Source organism: Panthera pardus, unplaced genomic scaffold (assembly GCF_024362965.1).
Source record: "Panthera pardus isolate Hobbes unplaced genomic scaffold, ASM2436296v1 HiC_scaffold_15, whole genome shotgun sequence".
Classification (NCBI taxonomy): domain Eukaryota; kingdom Metazoa; phylum Chordata; class Mammalia; order Carnivora; family Felidae; genus Panthera; species Panthera pardus.
In genome coordinates this window covers 77,383,438-77,396,484 of record NW_026526710.1, presented here as the reverse complement: position 1 = coordinate 77,396,484, position 13,047 = coordinate 77,383,438, and positions in this window count along the sequence as shown.

Sequence of the window (13,047 nt, the reverse complement as noted above, 5' to 3'; positions counted from 1 at the left end):
TAAAGAATGTCACACCACACCTCCTCTCATCTCCGTTCAACTGAGTCTGATTTGTATGTTCACATGTTATAATACATTGAAGTTGTTGGTTTACTAATAGTTCTTGCTATTACTTTCCTCCATTCAAGTAATATAATTTATTTTTATCCTTTTGCATTTCCTAGTACAGTACTTGACTGTAATAACTCTTAACAGAAGTTTGTTGATTTAATTAGTGGCAGTGTTAAGCTAAATTCATTTTAATGAAAAGCATGTCCTGAAGATCCTGGAGATTTGAATAATGCCTTTTCCCAAAGACGTCCATGCCCTAATTTTCTGAACCTTTAAATATGTTACATTACGTAGCCAGAGGGACTTTGCAGATGCTACTATAAGGGTATATAGATCCTGACACAGGGAGATTATTCTGGACTATGCTGGTGAATCCCAGATATGAGGAAGGGTACTTAAATATGGAATAAGGGGCAGAAGGAGAGAGTCAGAGGGAGATGTCGCTGTGGAGAAATGATTAGAGATGAAATATTGCTGGGTTTTAAGATGCAGGGAAGGGGCCTCTACAAACTGGAAAAGGCAAGGGAATGGATTCTCCCCTGGAGATTCCAGAAAGATACCCAGCCCTGCTGAAAACTTGATTCTAGCCTGGTGCAGCCAGTGCCAGGCTTCTAATCTGTAGCAATGTAAGATAACTTTCTGTTACCTTAAGCCAATAAATTGGAGACGATTTGTTATAGCATCAGTAGGAAACCAATATGTTTAGCTACTCTAATTGTACCGGAGGTGCATTGATTTTAACTAAACAGAAGGTCTAATATTAACTGTAACCATCTATATCTACAAGAATAGCGTGCATTCTTATGAACTTTAACTTTTAAGTCTCTGTTCTATAATTTTATTTTATTACCTATATTATAATTTTCAAATGAATGGCTGTTTTTTTTTAACCCAAGCATTTAAAAAAATATTAACACTTGTCAAATAAAATTTTGACCTCTTTTTTCTTAGAAATGACAGAAATACTGAAATAAATAAATTGCATTGATAACGTCCAATGCGATATCAGATGGCTTACAATATGCCCAACACTTTCAATAAAGATGGCATACAATTACTTATTACAATGTTATAATTAGATGAACCAGGTGGCAAATTATGCTAATTTGAAAATCAATCTTATTCTCTTCAATTTTGTATAATACTGAATAACACCGATACCATTACATCATTATTCAAGAGTATAATTCAACATGTGCACGGATATGTTTCATTGTGTGCTCACTTAGACATACTCTTGATAATTGCTTATTGGTTGAATTGCTATTTCTTAGTTATGCACTCATATATTTGTCACATATAACACAACTTTTACAAATCATTCATCACCCACCTAAACACGTTAGACAAACTGGAGAAATGGAACAGTATACAACACTCGCCCTCAAATCACAAAGCTTCACGATATAAATGACGTACTTGTGCCAAATTATATGTGAATTAATCTGAAGAGAAAATGAATAGTTGACATGATTTCTGTTTCCTGCATGCACCTCTCTCTCAAAAAATGAAATTACTTGAACCTACATGATACCTATGAAAAATAAAAATGTCATTAAGAATATTTGTAATGTATTTCTTCTAATAACCAGAAACGGTTACTAGAAGAATTTCTTATGAATCCATAAGAAGTCTCTACAATCCATGTCTCAGAATGCTGACGTGTTTGATGCCTACCTTCCACTAGACTGTAGTCAATCTGAGAATTAAGATTAGATTGGATATGCTTAATGTTGAATATGCAACCCTGGTCTAGTAACTGACACAAGGCTAATAGGAACCAAATGAGAACTTTTTAAATAAATGAAAAAAATAATTAATGCATTGCAAAACAGGATGTTGAGAGGTTAGTGATTTTGAGAGAAACAGTTCCATTAAACTACCCTGAAATTCTGATTGTTCACTACATGCAATTCTCTGTCATTTACCAAAATAATATGTTCATTTATTGCCTTCCCAAATAGTATTTTTCTTTCTTGTGGAATGTACTTTTGGGTGAAGATTTAGTTATATTTCATTAAAAACAAAAACAAAAACAAAAACAAAAAAACCTGAAGCAGAGTTGTTACATGACTTAGCCAAGCAAAACTCTAGGACTAGCACTCAGGTATTTCTGATTATAATAAAAATATATAGTTTCCTTTTAACTAGATTCATGTTTCAAAAACAGCCTGACTTAAATATTGACATGATATCTTTTGGCATTCTGGACTAGTACCCATTTTCTTTTATTTCTCTTGTGGGACATAATCAAGATCCTGTCATCTTAAGATCTCAAGAGCTGAAAGAGAATATAAAAATTGAATAGTTTAAGGTGACATATTCCAAGGCCATTAAAAAGTTTATATATTAACAAGCAATACAAAACCTAACACGGTGTCAGTTCAAGGTAGGGAAAGAAAAGAAATGTACTGAGTTTATCGACACGATGCCAACACCATAAATTCAATATGAGAGAAAGTTAACGATAGGCGATAGAAGGTCAAAAAGAAGAAAATATTAATGGCACAGATAAAAGTTAGACTTATGTTGAAATCTTAAGATTTGATACTTTAATAAACTTCATAAAGAAGATATACCTTAAATTATATATACAAAACCCTGAAAATATTACACAGTTCTATCTTAATCTGCTTTATTAAGATATAAATTACATAAAACAAAAATTTCAAATTCTCAGTGCGTAATTTGACTAATTTGAACAAACATAGACAGTAACGTAACCACCACCATGAAATTATACATTTTTATCACTCAGAAAAAGTTTGTGTCATTCTGCAGGCAATGTCCCTACTGGCCCCTGATAACTTTGATCAACTATATTTCCCTAGGCTTTTGTGCATTTTGCAAGTTCATATAAGTGGAACTATTTAACCGGTTTGATTGGTTCTACCAACTTCCTTGCCATATTTGAAACATATAGCTTTATGTAAAAATGCTTTAAAGTACATGGTATAATTAATTTAAAATCAGTTGCTTTGGTTTGGGCTCCAAAGGAAGGATTCCCAACTTTCTGCGGCCATGTCCCTCTCCCACCAAGAGGTAAGGCCATAGGATTGTTACTGTGACCCTCCAGTTCTAATACAGGACCTAAAAGGGAAAACTCTAGTTCATTTCCATTCTTGACCACATCAACTCATGTGCTCTTTTTGGCTGATCTTCTTTAATCCCATTAAAATCTCTCTCCACCTATCCACAGAAGATGGACAAAATTATTTCCTCAAATCTGTTCTCCTGAGCATCTGACCCTCATCTGTCTTCCTCTTGGTCATATCCTCTGTAATAGCCCACAGATAAGTCTGTCAAGAACTGTGGAATGTCTAGAATTTTATCCTCCCTGTTAGTTGACAAGTTAGCCTGTCACATTTGCCTTGATCCGGGTAGAAGGTGTGAGACAAAGGGCTTTATTAGTTATGGTGGAGCAGATAGCAGGAACTTCAGGTTGTGTCACTCTTCCCTCCCCTTCAAGTTCCATGAGGCAATATAGGTTGGCCCTGGTAGGTGCTGTATACATGGTGAATTGTGTTACCACTGAGGCACTGTGACCTTAGGAAACCTCAATTTTCTTTTTCTTTGTTTTTAATTCTTTTTTTTTTTTTTTGGTTGAAATTCAAGTTAGTTAACATACAGTGTAGTATTGGTTTCAGGAGTAGAACTCACTGATTCATCACTTACCTCTAACACCCTGTGCTCATCCCAACAAGTGTCCTCCTTAATACCCATCCCTCATTTAGCCCATTCCTCACCCACCTCCCCTCTAGCAGCCCTCAATTTGTTCTCTGAATTTAACAGTTTCTTACGGTTTGCCTCCTTCTCTGTTTTTATCTTATTTTCCCTTCCCTTCCCCTCTGTTCATCTGCTGTGTTTCTTCAATTCCACATATGAGTTAAATTGTATGATATTTGTCTTTCTCTGACTGACTTATTTTGTTTAGCATAATACACTCTGGTTCTACCCACATCATTGCAAATGGCAAGATTTCATTCTTTTTGATTGCCTAGTGGTATTCCACTGTATATATAAACCACATCTTCTTTATTCATTCATCATGAGTCAGTGGACATTTGTGCTTTTTCTATAATTTGGCTTTTGTCGATAGAACGGCTATAAACATTGGGGTGCATGCACCCCTTTGAGTCAGCATTTGTGCATCCTTTGGATAAATATCTAGTAGTGCAGTTGCTCGGTTGTAAGGTAGGAACCTCCATACTGCTCTCCAACCTTTTTTGAGGAACCTCCATACTGTTCTTCCGAATGGCTGCACCAGTTTGCATTCCCACCAACAGTGTCAAAGTGTTCCCCTTTCGCTGCATCCTTGCCCACATCGGCTCTTGCCTGAGTTGTTAATTTTAGCCATTCTGACTGGTATCTCATTGTGGTTTTGATTTGTTATTTCCTTGATGATGAGTGATGTTGAGCATCTTTTAATGTATCTGTTTGCCATCTAGATGTCTTCTTTGGAAAAGTGTCTGTTCATGTCTTTTGCCCATTTCTTCACTGGATTATTTCTTTTTTGGGTGTTGGGTTTTATAAGTTCTTTATAGATTTTGGATACTAACCTTTTATCGATATGTCATTACAAATATCTTCCCCCATTCCGTCAGTTGCCTTCTAGTTTTGTTGATTGCTTCTTTCACTGTGCAGAAGCTTTTTATCTTGATGAGGTCCCAATACTTCATTTTTGCTTTTATTTCCCTGGCCTCTGGAAACATGTCTAATAAGTTGCTGTAGCCAAGATCAAAGTGTTTGCTGCCTCTTTTCTCCTCTAGGATTTTGATGCTTTCCTGTCTCACATTTGGATCATTCATTTGTTTTGAGTTTACAATTACACCAAAAACCGTAAGATACCTAGGAATAAACCTAACCAAAGAGGTGAAATACCTGCACTCAGAAAACTACAGAAAGTTTATGAAAGAAATCGAAGTCGCCAAAAAAATGGAAAAACATTCCATGCTCATGGGTTTGGAAGAACAAATATTGTTAAAATGTCGATACTACCCAAAGCAATCTACACATTCAATGTAATCCTTATCAAAGTAACACCAGCATTTTCACAGAGCTAGAACAAACAATCCTAAGTTTGTATGGAACCAGTAAATATCCTGAATAGCCAAAGTAACGTTGAAAAATGAAACCAAAGCTGGAGGCATCACACTTCCGGATTTCGAGCTGTATTACAAAGCTGTGATCATCAAGACAGTATGGCACTGGCACAAAAATAGACACATAGATCAATGGAACAGAATAGAGAACCCAGAAATGGCCCCACGGTGTATGGCCAACTGATCTTTGACAAAGCAGGAAAGAATATCCAATGGAAAAAAGTCTCTTCAGCGGACGGTGCTGGCAAAACTGGACAGCGACATGTAGAAGAATGAACCGGGACAACTTTCTTACACCATATGTACAGGAAACCCCAATTTTACAGAAACTAAATCCTTGCCCAGATAGCATATTGCCTCTAGTTTCCTAAACAGTAGCCACATCTGTCCTCTGCCCCCACAAGGATACACTATGTTTTGTACACATATATCCTTAAAAACACAACCTCGTACGGGAACTGCTGTAGGAAGAGCAGAAACATGAGAGACTCACAGAGAACTGCTTCTCAAAATCCCCAAATGTAGCACCTTCCTTAGTCTTTCAAACATGGTCCCCATTGATTTCTCCATCCTGGTCAACACCATCACCCAACCTAAAATATATGAGAATCCTACCAAAGTTGGCTATTTTTAAAAAACTCCAATATTGTTATTGCCTCATTCCTAGAAATTAAACTTGTCTTACAGTCTAAATACTTATCAAGATCACCTCCTCTTCTGAATCCTTATTGCATAGCCTAAATTCTTGTCCTTGTAATTATAGTCCTGGACGGTTGTGGTGATCTGGATTGGCGGTTCTCAAAGTGTGGCCACCAGGCCAGCAGGCATGAGCATCACCAGAAAACTACAAAGACGCAAATTCCAGAGCCCTCTTTAGACCCATAGAATCTATACAGGTGGTTTCCAGAACTTTGCTTTGCAAATCTTCCGGGTGCTATTGATGTATATCGAAGTCTAAGAGCTATTGTTCTCTATTATGTTATCTCTACTCTTAGCTTCCTAAATAAATTCTGTTACCAGAGTTGGCCAATAAAAATACAAATATGATATTACATTCCTTAAAAACTGTATAACATCTTTGGGACCCGAGTGGCTCAGTCGGTTGAGCGTCCGACTTTGGCTCAGGTTGTGGTCTCACGGTTTGTGAATTCAAGCCCCACACAGGTTTTGCTGCTGTCAGCATGGAGCCTGCTTCCGATACTCTGTCCCCCTGCACCCGTCCCCAACTTGCAGTCTCTCAAAAATGAATAAAACATTGCCAAAAAAAGCCAACAGCTTTATAACATCTTCATAACCAGAGGATAAAGTCCAAGACTCAGCTTAGGTAAGCTCCTTCCAGAAATCCTCTCTGGAAGCCTTAGCCTGTGGAAAAGCCTCCTCTACATCCTCAGAATGTCTTTATAATTTTTAATAAAACACTTTAGAGGTAGTCAGAGCTTAGGCTCAAGTTAGGCTCACGTGGGACTGAATCTTTGCTTTACCTTGTATTAATTTTATATCTTTGATGAAGTGACATAGCCTCTTTAAAGAAGGTTTAACCTAGGGATGCCCGGGTGGCTCAGTGGGTCGAGCAACTGACTTCAGCTCAGGTCATGATCTCGCAGTTTATAACATCGAGCCCCGCATCAGGCTCTGGGCTGACAGCTCAGAGCCTGAGGCCTGCTTCGGATTCTGTGTCTTCTTCTCTGTCCCTCCCCTGCAATTTCTCTCTCTCTCTCAAAAATTAATAAAAATGTGAGAAAACAATTTTAAAGTAGGTTCCGCCTCTGTAAAGTTGGGACAGTAATGACATCTGCCTCAGGGTGAGTGTGAGTATGTAATTCAACAACAAAGATAAACCCTTAGGCCCAGTGCATTCTGCTTTGTACACATAAATTTGTGTTTTGTTACTTACGTATTCAGTAATTACTGTTTGTAATGGTATTTTTGTTACTATGACTAATCACTATTATGGCTGTTATTTCCACATTTAACATAGTACGTTGCAGGTATGTTTCCCTATCTGTGTTCTTCCTAGGCTGACCGATAACAGCAACCCTGACAAATAGTGTGTTTTCAATTAGTGTTTGTGAACTAAATTCAGTTACTGTATATCATCAACCAAACAGAAAAAATACAGTATGCAGGGTATAAGCAAAATAAATATGAGACCTATATAAATGGAAGCACATTCAGGTGAATAGGAATTCATATGTTTAAGTCACCATAAGTAACAACAAAATTAGAAGTTTCCCTCACTATCCAAGAGTGGAACAATTTATGGAAATTTTGTGAAGCAAAAAAGCAATTGCTATTAAGTTATATATTTTTGAGCATTTGCACCCACCCTAATAATCACCCTTCGGCTTTCCTGGTGCCTTAGGACATGGGGGTGCAGAAAATAAATGGAGACAAAGCACAAATGCTTCTAGACACAGTTCCAAGTCCTGGAGGCTTGCTGCTGAGATAGTGGGTGTAGTTCCGGGGGAAGGCGCTGGGTGGCGCCATTCTCACTGCTCAAGATGCCTCTGGCCTTTAGAAGGGCGCCCTAGGGAATAAACGTTGAATGCTGTTCCCACCTTTCACCTTTCTTCTAAAAGAGAAACTCCTCCGTGGTTTTCTTGAGGATGGCGAAAACAGGAATTAATGTGGGTCTTTTGCAAAAGCAGCGTTGTGTAATGTGAACTCTCAAAAGTGAGGGATGGTTAAATTTCAGCTCGAATCCATTGGCCACTTATGTGCTACCCTTGAGAATACAAAGACTGATAAAACATAATTCTTCTCAAGAAGTTCAAGGCCTGTGAGGAAAGACATACATAAATAGATACATTACAGTGATGTATTACATAAGGATAAGTGCTATCGAAGTTGCACAAAAATAATTTGATAGGCTCATGGACATGCCAGGAAAAAGTTGAGGAAATGTTATATTTGAACTCATAAAATAAAGGTACCACATATTGAGGATATCAAAAATACAAACTGGCAGCGAAACGTATGGTTTAGTCTCTTTAAAGCCTCTTCTTTACTGACCAATAAAATTGGTGACAACAGCTTTCTGTTGCATGGAGAAGAAATAACTCACTCAAGAAATATTTCCCTTCCAATTGGGACTAAGGATTGATAAGATCTTGACAAATGCTGTGTTGGGAGGTTTGCCAAGAGATATTTCTAACCGAGTAGCACCTCCAAGAAGCAGGGCGTGCATACACATCAGAATCAGGGCAAGACCACGTCTGCCCTTCCAAAAGTAGAACTCATTAGCAGAGATGATGTCATGCTTCCCAAACTGGACCTATTTTAATGTTCTGCTAATCATCTCAGAGGTAACTGAGGCCATCAGACATCATGTGTGAAAAAAAATTATGACTAGGAGCATTGCATATTGCATTATCCACAAAAATGAATACAATGAATGTCCCCCATGAAGATTTTTAATCTTGTCATTTCAAATATTCATGAAAATAAAAGATTGGATTTTCTGAAAGCTTGAAAATTTACTTAGTATCTCAGCTTACATAAGACACTCTTTAAGACCTGAGAATTTCACCAAACATTGTCCTTGGAAATCACACGACAGAGTCATTGTAAACCACGTTAAAATGGTGAATTCTTCTCCTTAACACCTGAACTTTTAAGCATTCCACCGTGTAACAATTGCAGAGCGTTTAGCTTTGCATAAATTTTCAAGTTGAAATAGTCACTTATGGACGAGACTTATTTCATAGAAGAGAGTGGTTTTCCAGCGTATTTTGTATTAAATCCGTGCATCCTTCTAAAAGACCCTGTAGGGAAAAACTCCAGAGTGCCCCTAATATAGAACCATATCTGCTATTTTATATCACCTTTAATGACTACAAATTTTCTTATAAAACTAAATCTCAATTGTATTTGCAAAGAGTTTATAAGGACATACTGAAGATATTGGGACAACCAACTAGAGGCGGCCGTCCGACTCTACGTAGAGTAACTGATACGTGTTCCCCACAGACACCCTCCGATGTGGATTAGGACACATGCCTGCTAAAGTGAAGCTTTCAGGTTTTCTTGGATCGTCTTGCGCAACTAAATATGTTTCTGCATAACACTCCTGAATGCTTCGGGCCCTATATTATTCCGCTGCCTCTCTCCGATGATATGTTACCGTGATACATCCTCGCAGTGCACTGCTGTTCTGATGAGCTGTTCCTTCGGCATGCCATTGAGGCTGTCACACGGATGATGTATGAGAAAGGCATACTGATGATGTTTTCCGCAGAAGATGCTGCTGCCCGGGGAACAAAAGGGTTAGGAGAAGATTCAACATAATTACCCGATAAAAGTCAACCCGCACCCGGCATGCTAGGAAGTGCATTCATGGGTATGGTAAATCACTTCCCTTTAAAATGTAGTGTTTCTGGTACTGTTATCATAAGCCTCCTTCCCTGAGCTATAGATTGAGCTCATGTAAACATTTTGTTAGTGGAAACAAGCTTAAAGGGGCGAAATTAAAATTTACCTGAAACCCACATGTATAGATTAACACTATTCTTTTCAACTATGGGATAATTTGTCAAAGGAGTTCCGTGGTTACTGGAAGTTTTGCATGTATCATAGAAAAAGGAAATAATTCCTCTTTGTAATAACCATGCAGGAAGATTTTCCTAGGAAAATGTCATTATCCTGATTAAACCCAGAAATGACCTCAGGTTTACACTAAACCCTTACCATGTAACATTCAAATGTCAGAGTCACCACCAAAAATCATGCCTACTGAGATAGTATACCAGACAGTTCGTTTAATTTAAAAATAACCACCTGATCCTTATTAATCTTCCTAAGGAAAAAGAACATAAGAATTAAGGAAAAAACTATAGTTGCTTCAGGTTCTTGAGAGCTGAAAGATTGACTCTTTTCTATACCCAGTTCTCACACAGTGGATACTGAATAAATATTTGCTGATTTGAGATAAACTCCATAATTACCTGTCCCTTTAGGAGATCATCCCATGATGCAGTATGTTAACCAACCCAATCAAGTTAATGGGATGAGCAGAGAATATTGTAGAGGAGGAAAGGGATTTCTTGTTCTCGGTTTTAGGATCTTTCTTTAATTTTATTCTGAGGTCTTGTAAAGGAAGCTATGGGGAAAGACAGACTGTCATGCAAATGATTAATTACTATTTTGCTTATCTTTTCAATAAAAGTAAGTTGACAAGTTTAATATTTTTTCATAGTCTGCTTTTATTTGCTATGAAAATTCATCAAGTCTGGGAGATGTAGTTTAAAGAGAATTGTCAAAAGAATGTTTCTGAAGCTGGTATTTGCTAGAACTTTTAAAAAACGTAAGGTAGTCTCAAAAGAAGCCAGTAAAGTCATGTTTCGTGTTCCATGTATTTATTTATTTATCTAAACCTCCCATAAAGTTCTTAAATTAACTTTTCCTGGAAAGTTGACAACTTAAAATATCTCATTCTGGTAGGGTTTTGGTAATCTCGTAATGCTTTGCTTAAAAATCGTTGTCTGTTCTCTGCCATGTAAAACTACCTACATCACCCTGACCTTCCTGGAGGTACAGCTAAACAGCAGATCACCTGTTGGAACAATTTTCTTTTATAACCATCCACTTTCTGGTAGAGGCCAACCAATGCTCAAAGTCAAATATTAACTCCCAGCTTGGGAACTAGAGACCCCTGGGGGTGATAGAGATGAGATGCCGTATGACGCAATATTGCCTTTCTGTTTGATTACTCAGTATTTTGTATCAGTAACGTTTTATGGGTCAGTTTATATAAGAGCAGCCCGAGACAAGACCAATTGCTTATACCTTTTCTGGAGTCTGGTCTTCATGCTTCAGATGTTTTGGTAAAAAAGTCCAAAAAATACAGGCTCAGAGGCTAAAGGACAAAACCTCTAGGAATTGAATGCAGTCTACTCTGACCCATCTTTCAATAAATAGTTTAGAAGGCTTTCTAAGTGTCAGGCACTGGGCTATAAACAATAACATGATCCAGGGGGTTGGTAAAAAGAGCCATGCTGTGTTGATACAGTTTTATTAAATGAAAAAAGAACTAGAATTATTTTTTTCAGAATATCTCCTCGGTAAGAAAAGATACTAGACAATATCCAAAGAGATCAGTTGATGCCAGAATTCTTTGAGAAAAGCAATCTATCAAATATTATACTTGATAACATTTTGTGTGAAATACAATATAGAGTTTGTTCCATGCCATTCTTTATGTATGTGGACTGCTCAGATTGTACAAGAGTTGAAAATGATTCATTTTTTTAACTCTGTTGACTTTCTTTACTTATAAGGAGCATATGTTAGAAAAAATGAAGGAAACAAATTTGAAACACGGAGGAAGAGGGACCACTTTTTATAATAACTGTTTGTAAACATAGTTCTCCGCTAAACTGTTTTTGCTTAGGATCAAACATATGTTCTTACTCCTAAATTCTCTTTACCAAGTCAACATCAAGAATCAAAGAAGTCTTGAGTAAATGGAGAAAGAAAATCTTTAGAAGTAAAATTATGAACCATCAACATTTATACATTCAGTATTCACTTTTAGTATAGTTTATAGATATCTACATATCTAACTTTGATGCATACGTCAGTTTAGACATTATACATATTTACATTGTCACTCACATATCAGTGCTCAGTAAATGTGGATCTTTCTTTTTCTTAGAAAATGCAGAGTATCTACCTCATGTGGATACAGTTTAGAGAATGTAAAGTGCTATAGTCAAAAACCATCCTCATAAGGGGACCCTGGGTGGCTCAGTTGGTTAAGTGGCTGACTTCAGCTCAGGTCATGACCTCATGGTTCGTGAGTTCGAGCCCCGCATCAGGCTCTGTGCTGACAGCTCAAAGCCTGGAGCCTGCTTCAGATTCTGTGTCTCCCTCTCTCTCTGCTCCTTCCCTGCTTGCGCTCTGTCTCTCTTTCTCAAAAATAAATAATTTTTTTTTCCAAAAAAAAGCATCTTCACATGGGGAATTGGAGCAGGCTAGTCAAATATTGATTAGCCCAGTGTAATGGAAAGAACATGTACTTTGGGTTCGGCTAGACCAAATGTTAGTACCGTTCCAACCACTTTTCAAAGTGTGAATTTTGTTAGTTTCTTAACATTTTTGGGTCTCACGACATGTCCAAGATAGAAGCAACACCTACATGAAAGGCTTGCTCTAGGCATACAGTGAGATAACTTTAGAAAGTAGAGTTCTAGCTGAAAGTAGGTACTCAAGGATGCTCGTTGCATCCATAGCTCATTTAAGTTGGTTTTTTAGACAATTATCATATGCGTAGATAGGTGTCAGGGTATTCTGTTTTGAGACTTCATGTTAGGTTATTACTATCTTTAGTATTGTCAAAAATATATAGCTACTTTGTTTGCATAGCACAACTACGGAACTCTCTAGAACTCAGTGACAGTTTGGAGCACAATACCAAATGTAGGAGAGGTAAATAGTCATAATTTGAGTCTATGGAATTGGAAAATGGCTAAAATAATGATTAACATTTGGTCTGTCCAAATCCAAAGGACATAGTCTTTCCATTATAGTAAGTGTATGTGTGTGTCTAATTTGCTTCTCTGTACTTTTCAAGACTCTTTCAACCTAGCAACCTACATCAGGATCTAAGTGACTAGCTTTTATACACCAAAAAGTATTCCAGATATTATCAGCTTATTTATTGAGGTTCAAAACCAATATGTGATTTAAGTAAAAGTTTCCTGGTCAAAACTAATGAAAGATTTTACACAACTTTTGCAATTATTAAATTCTGAAAACTCTGTTTTCATACGAAAATTGATTAAACATCATTTCTGCACAATATGGTGTGGTTTTTAGAGGGTATCATTTTTCCATATCATTACATTTAGCCTTATACATATGTGGTTCAGCAATTAAGCAAAGGCAAACATTGACA